We start from the raw sequence: 7,092 nt of genomic DNA, 5'->3' as shown, positions 1-7,092 counted from the left end.
GTCATTTGAACAAGTGAGTCAGCGGGCGGTGAGCGAATGAATGACCGCTCGAGGGGATGTATGCCGGCCACCGGGCCCTGTTTGACTGTCCAGCCTCAGCTTACCTGACCCTGGTTACCAGGGAATGCCACTCTGGGCCCTCCTTTTCATCCCCCTCCCTCACTGTGACCTCACCACCTGCCCCATTATGACCCAGTCTGGCTCCCAGTTAAAACTGGAGGGCAGGGGGCCCAGGCAGTCCTGGGACCAACGGCCATGGGTGAGCGAAACTACTACCGAGCCGAGCCGTTCACTGGCCCCATCCCCAGGAAATGCCAGGAGCAAGGATACTCAATTCTTCTGATCCCGGTCAGCTTCATCTTGCTCAACGTGGGGATCAACGTGGTGACTATGGTCAGGGCAGGATCTGTGCAGCGCGGTTGGGGGAGCCCTGGGGTCTTGAAGGGGCTGAGGTGGGAGGGCTGCTGGGGTGTGACCGGACAAGGGTTGGATTTCAGGGCTCACCCTGCTCCCGGCCTCCCCCCTCCCCTTCTTCCCTCAACTCTGGAGGCATCTGAAGAGATTCTTGCGGGCACTTTTCAATCGTATTTTCCACAAAGGTGAGTGGGCGCCGGCGTGGGTTCAGGGGATGTGGGCCTGTCCCCTTTCTTCTATCCCTGCCTTGATTCTCAGCCCCTCAGGAACCCAGGCCCTGACCCATCTCGCCTTTCCCCACAGACAAGCAAGCCAGCTGTGTAGGCAGCCATCGCATGTGCATGCGCTGCTCCGTGGATCCCAAGAACCTGTGCTCAAGAGTTTCTTCCCGCTTCTGCCATCGCCCAAGCTTCCTGCTCGGGCAGGCAAACCACCTTGACTACTGCCTGCAGCGGGGCTCGGCGGGGGCGGAGCCGGCTGCCCCCCACCCCCACCCCCACCCCCCACCCCCCCGCCGCGGGCGAGTGAAGGAGAAGGCGGGCGGAGCGGGAGGCAAAAAGCCTACAGCACCCGGTATTCCCAGGCGGTCTCCCATCCAAGTACTAACCAGGCCCGACCCTGCTTAGCTTCCGAGATCAGACGAGATCGGGCGCGTTCAGGGTGGTATGGCCGTAGACGGGGGCGGGGGCCGCGGGCTGCCTCTTGAGGCCCACTTTCGCTGGCGCTGGCGCCTTAACGCCAGCCCGGCGGCCGGCCCGCCCCGGCAGGGCCCCCTCGCCCGCCCAGGCAGGGGGAACGGAGGTCTCGGGTATCGGGCGGCGGCGGAGGGTTTGGCGACCACCTCCCAGCCCAGGGCGGCCGTGACCCAGCAAACCCTTCGGCGCTTGGCGCCCCGCCCAAGATCCCGCACGTCGCTCACAGGCACGTGGCCCCGGAGGCTTCAGGGCCCGGGGCCCGCGGTCCCTTGGGCCTCGGCCCTGCCCGCCCACGCGGCGCTAGGCGCAGCCCGGCCGCAGCCCGGGCCGGCCCTCCTGCCCGACAGCAGCTGGCCCGAAGCCACTGGGAGCCACCATTGAGTCGCCACGGCCCCTCAGCCCCGGCCAGGCCACCCTTGCCCCCACAGCCCCCGCCGAGCTCAGGACCCCGCCCCTGGTGGCCGGCAGGCCCGCGGAAGCGGCCCCTGCCCTCGATCCCGCTCCCGCACCCGGCCGCGGTGACACGCCAGAGGGGCGGGGTGGTGTGGGGGGGGGCTTCTGTCGGAGGGAGCTGTGGAGGGACACACCGGCACACAGGTGGCGGCGCCGGGGCTGGGCGCCGGTGGGGGCGGCCAGGTGCAGGTCGAGGGGCTCGCGGGCCGAAAGGACGGCAACTGGGCCCGCGGCGGAGTCTGGGTCTGGAGGGCTCTGAGCCTCCATCCGCTCTGGTGCCTCGGGGCTACCGGCCCGAAGCCTGGTAGCGCGACACCCCACCGGCCCACAGACGTAGCCTCCCCAGCTGTGCTCACAGCGAGTCCAACCGCAGCCTGCACCCCTCCACGGGACACTTGGATTACTCCCGCGATCCCCACGAGGTGCGGCACCCGGCGGCCGAATGGGCTGAGATCCTGCCCTTGCGGCGCCCTGTGGCCACCTCCGCCTCCCTCACGGTACTGGCCAAGGCCTCGGACCAGCGGGCCCCGGCTCCCAGCTCAGCGCTGCTCCTCCGCCCCTCTCACCTCCTGCCCGACGTCCAGGCTACCGAGCACCCTCCACCCCCGCCCACCTTCATGCCACTCAGCCGGAACCCGGGAGGCAATGCCAACTACCAGGTGTATGACAGTCTGGTGCTGAAGCGGCAACCGCAGGAGGGCCAAGCGCGGGCCAACTCGCTGCTACCTTCCACCTCGGCCTCCAGGCCCTCTCTGCACGGGAGCCAGACTGGGAAAATGAACTTACCAGCAGCAAATGGGGGCAGGGGCAGGGGGCGGCAGGGCATGGAGAGAGGAATAAAGAGCGCCAGAGTCCAGGAAACATTGGTGGTCTGTGGCTTGGAAGCGCCACTCCTTCTGCCAGCCTGGGTCCCTGCGCTTGGCTTCCTGCAATAAGAAGCCAGTGTCCCCTTCTTGGCCTGAGGGTCCCTTTGGTTTAGTGGCCACAGTTCCGCCAGCAGGCCCCTCCTGGTCCTATACCATGCACTAAGTACATCTGCAGCTGCAGACTCCAAACCCCTGGTCTCTGGGCACCTCCTCTGTGTCTCAGCTGTCCCTGTCCACAGAGAGCCTCATACAAGAAGTTGCTTCCAAACTGGGAGGTTCCACATCTGGGCAGGTCCAGCTCCAGGCCCAGTGAAGGGCATGAAGAAGGCTGAGGCTCTGGACTCCAGCCAGGCCTTCAGCAGGCCTCTGAGGCCAAGGTCTTCCTAGTCTCAAGAGGGGCCAAGAGACGCAATGCGTCATTTGAACAAGTGAGTCAGCGGGCGGTGAGCGAATGAATGACCGCTCGAGGGGATGTATGCCGGCCACCGGGCCCTGTTTGACTGTCCAGCCTCAGCTTACCTGACCCTGGTTACCAGGGAATGCCACTCTGGGCCCTCCTTTTCATCCCCCTCCCTCACTGTGACCTCACCACCTGCCCCATTATGACCCAGTCTGGCTCCCAGTTAAAACTGGAGGGCAGGGGGCCCAGGCAGTCCTGGGACCAACGGCCATGGGTGAGCGAAACTACTACCGAGCCGAGCCGTTCACTGGCCCCATCCCCAGGAAATGCCAGGAGCAAGGATACTCAATTCTTCTGATCCCGGTCAGCTTCATCTTGCTCAACGTGGGGATCAACGTGGTGACTATGGTCAGGGCAGGATCTGTGCAGCGCGGTTGGGGGAGCCCTGGGGTCTTGAAGGGGCTGAGGTGGGAGGGCTGCTGGGGTGTGACCGGACAAGGGTTGGATTTCAGGGCTCACCCTGCTCCCGGCCTCCCCCCTCCCCTTCTTCCCTCAACTCTGGAGGCATCTGAAGAGATTCTTGCGGGCACTTTTCAATCGTATTTTCCACAAAGGTGAGTGGGCGCCGGCGTGGGTTCAGGGGATGTGGGCCTGTCCCCTTTCTTCTATCCCTGCCTTGATTCTCAGCCCCTCAGGAACCCAGGCCCTGACCCATCTCGCCTTTCCCCACAGACAAGCAAGCCAGCTGTGTAGGCAGCCATCGCATGTGCATGCGCTGCTCCGTGGATCCCAAGAACCTGTGCTCAAGAGTTTCTTCCCGCTTCTGCCATCGCCCAAGCTTCCTGCTCGGGCAGGCAAACCACCTTGACTACTGCCTGCAGCGGGGCTCGGCGGGGGCGGAGCCGGCTGCCCCCCACACCCCACCCCCACCCCCCACCCCCCCGCCGCGGGCGAGTGAAGGAGAAGGCGGGCGGAGCGGGAGGCAAAAAGCCTACAGCACCCGGTATTCCCAGGCGGTCTCCCATCCAAGTACTAACCAGGCCCGACCCTGCTTAGCTTCCGAGATCAGACGAGATCGGGCGCGTTCAGGGTGGTATGGCCGTAGACGGGGGCGGGGGCCGCGGGCTGCCTCTTGAGGCCCACTTTCGCTGGCGCTGGCGCCTTAACGCCAGCCCGGCGGCCGGCCCGCCCCGGCAGGGCCCCCTCGCCCGCCCAGGCAGGGGGAACGGAGGTCTCGGGTATCGGGCGGCGGCGGAGGGTTTGGCGACCACCTCCCAGCCCAGGGCGGCCGTGACCCAGCAAACCCTTCGGCGCTTGGCGCCCCGCCCAAGATCCCGCACGTCGCTCACAGGCACGTGGCCCCGGAGGCTTCAGGGCCCGGGGCCCGCGGTCCCTTGGGCCTCGGCCCTGCCCGCCCACGCGGCGCTAGGCGCAGCCCGGCCGCAGCCCGGGCCGGCCCTCCTGCCCGACAGCAGCTGGCCCGAAGCCACTGGGAGCCACCATTGAGTCGCCACGGCCCCTCAGCCCCGGCCAGGCCACCCTTGCCCCCACAGCCCCCGCCGAGCTCAGGACCCCGCCCCTGGTGGCCGGCAGGCCCGGGGAAGCGGCCCCTGCCCTCGATCCCGCTCCCGCACCCGGCCGCGGTGACACGCCAGAGGGGCGGGGTGGTGTGGGGGGGGGCTTTTGTCGGAGGGAGCTGTGGAGGGACACACCGGCACACAGGTGGCGGCGCCGGGGCTGGGCGCCGGTGGGGGCGGCCAGGTGCAGGTCGAGGGGCTCGCGGGCCGAAAGGACGGCAACTGGGCCCGCGGCGGAGTCTGAGTCCGGGCCAGCCGCCCCAGGAGCGTCTGGGGTGCGGCTGCCTTCCAGGGCCGCCTTCTGGCCGCCTGGCCGGCCGGGCCGGCGGGGAGCGCCCCCGCCGGCGCGCGCCGTGGTGGGAGGGGCCTGAGGAGGCGGGGCCTGCAGCGGGGCCCGGCGGGGGCGGTGCCGGCGGCCCCCGCCGCGGGCGAGTGAAGGAGAAGGCGGGCGGAGCGGGAGGCAAAAAGCCTACAGCACCCGGTATTCCCAGGCGGTCTCCCATCCAAGTACTAACCAGGCCCGACCCTGCTTAGCTTCCGAGATCAGACGAGATCGGGCGCGTTCAGGGTGGTATGGCCGTAGACGGGGGCGGGGGCCGCGGGCTGCCTCTTGAGGCCCACTTTCGCTGGCGCTGGCGCCTTAACGCCAGCCCGGCGGCCGGCCCGCCCCGGCAGGGCCCCCTCGCCCGCCCAGGCAGGGGGAACGGAGGTCTCGGGTATCGGGCGGCGGCGGAGGGTTTGGCGACCACCTCCCAGCCCAGGGCGGCCGTGACCCAGCAAACCCTTCGGCGCTTGGCGCCCCGCCCAAGATCCCGCACGTCGCTCACAGGCACGTGGCCCCGGAGGCTTCAGGGCCCGGGGCCCGCGGTCCCTTGGGCCTCGGCCCTGCCCGCCCACGCGGCGCTAGGCGCAGCCCGGCCGCAGCCCGGGCCGGCCCTCCTGCCCGACAGCAGCTGGCCCGAAGCCACTGGGAGCCACCATTGAGTCGCCACGGCCCCTCAGCCCCGGCCAGGCCACCCTTGCCCCCACAGCCCCCGCCGAGCTCAGGACCCCGCCCCTGGTGGCCGGCAGGCCCGGGGAAGCGGCCCCTGCCCTCGATCCCGCTCCCGCACCCGGCCGCGGTGACACGCCAGAGGGGCGGGGTGGTGTGGGGGGGGGCTTCTGTCGGAGGGAGCTGTGGAGGGACACACCGGCACACAGGTGGCGGCGCCGGGGCTGGGCGCCGGTGGGGGCGGCCAGGTGCAGGTCGAGGGGCTCGCGGGCCGAAAGGACGGCAACTGGGCCCGCGGCGGAGTCTGGGTCTGGAGGGCTCTGAGCCTCCATCCGCTCTGGTGCCTCGGGGCTACCGGCCCGAAGCCTGGTAGCGCGACACCCCACCGGCCCACAGACGTAGCCTCCCCAGCTGTGCTCACAGCGAGTCCAACCGCAGCCTGCACCCCTCCACGGGACACTTGGATTACTCCCGCGATCCCCACGAGGTGCGGCACCCGGCGGCCGAATGGGCTGAGATCCTGCCCTTGCGGCGCCCTGTGGCCACCTCCGCCTCCCTCACGGTACTGGCCGAGGCCTCGGACCAGCGGGCCCCGGCTCCCAGCTCAGCGCTGCTCCTCCGCCCCTCTCACCTCCTGCCCGACGTCCAGGCTACCGAGCACCCTCCACCCCCGCCCACCTTCATGCCACTCAGCCGGAACCCGGGAGGCAATGCCAACTACCAGGTGTATGACAGTCTGGTGCTGAAGCGGCAACCGCAGGAGGGCCAAGCGCGGGCCAACTCGCTGCTACCTTCCACCTCGGCCTCCAGGCCCTCTCTGCACGGGAGCCAGACTGGGAAAATGAACTTACCAGCAGCAAATGGGGGCAGGGGCAGGGGGCGGCAGGGCATGGAGAGAGGAATAAAGAGCGCCAGAGTCCAGGAAACATTGGTGGTCTGTGGCTTGGAAGCGCCACTCCTTCTGCCAGCCTGGGTCCCTGCGCTTGGCTTCCTGCAATAAGAAGCCAGTGTCCCCTTCTTGGCCTGAGGGTCCCTTTGGTTTAGTGGCCACAGTTCCGCCAGCAGGCCCCTCCTGGTCCTATACCATGCACTAAGTACATCTGCAGCTGCAGACTCCAAACCCCTGGTCTCTGGGCACCTCCTCTGTGTCTCAGCTGTCCCTGTCCACAGAGAGCCTCATACAAGAAGTTGCTTCCAAACTGGGAGGTTCCACATCTGGGCAGGTCCAGCTCCAGGCCCAGTGAAGGGCATGAAGAAGGCTGAGGCTCTGGACTCCAGCCAGGCCTTCAGCAGGCCTCTGAGGCCAAGGTCTTCCTAGTCTCAAGAGGGGCCAAGAGACGCAATGCGTCATTTGAACAAGTGAGTCAGCGGGCGGTGAGCGAATGAATGACCGCTCGAGGGGATGTATGCCGGCCACCGGGCCCTGTTTGACTGTCCAGCCTCAGCTTACCTGACCCTGGTTACCAGGGAATGCCACTCTGGGCCCTCCTTTTCATCCCCCTCCCTCACTGTGACCTCACCACCTGCCCCATTATGACCCAGTCTGGCTCCCAGTTAAAACTGGAGGGCAGGGGGCCCAGGCAGTCCTGGGACCAACGGCCATGGGTGAGCGAAACTACTACCGAGCCGAGCCGTTCACTGGCCCCATCCCCAGGAAATGCCAGGAGCAAGGATACTCAATTCTTCTGATCCCGGT

General features: G+C 67.9%; 3 non-coding genes across 3 annotated transcripts; all 3 read right to left on the bottom strand.

Annotated features, from left to right (window-relative positions):
• Positions 1 to 972: 972 nt before the first annotated feature.
• On the bottom strand, positions 973 to 1,091 carry LOC132512102 (5S ribosomal RNA). Its single transcript, XR_009537839.1, has one exon. It is a non-coding gene; the product is annotated as a 5S ribosomal RNA (ribosomal RNA).
• A 2,725-nt stretch (positions 1,092 to 3,816) lies between these two features.
• Positions 3,817 to 3,935, bottom strand: LOC132512101 (5S ribosomal RNA). The gene has a single exon (XR_009537838.1). It is a non-coding gene; the product is annotated as a 5S ribosomal RNA (ribosomal RNA).
• Positions 3,936 to 4,871: 936 nt separating this feature from the next.
• Positions 4,872 to 4,990, bottom strand: LOC132512100 (5S ribosomal RNA). The gene has a single exon (XR_009537837.1). It is a non-coding gene; the product is annotated as a 5S ribosomal RNA (ribosomal RNA).
• Positions 4,991 to 7,092: the final 2,102 nt, after the last annotated feature.

Source organism: Lagenorhynchus albirostris, chromosome 20 (genome assembly GCF_949774975.1).
Source record: "Lagenorhynchus albirostris chromosome 20, mLagAlb1.1, whole genome shotgun sequence".
Lineage (NCBI taxonomy): Eukaryota > Metazoa > Chordata > Mammalia > Artiodactyla > Delphinidae > Lagenorhynchus > Lagenorhynchus albirostris.
This window is presented reverse-complemented; position numbering and strand designations above follow the sequence as displayed.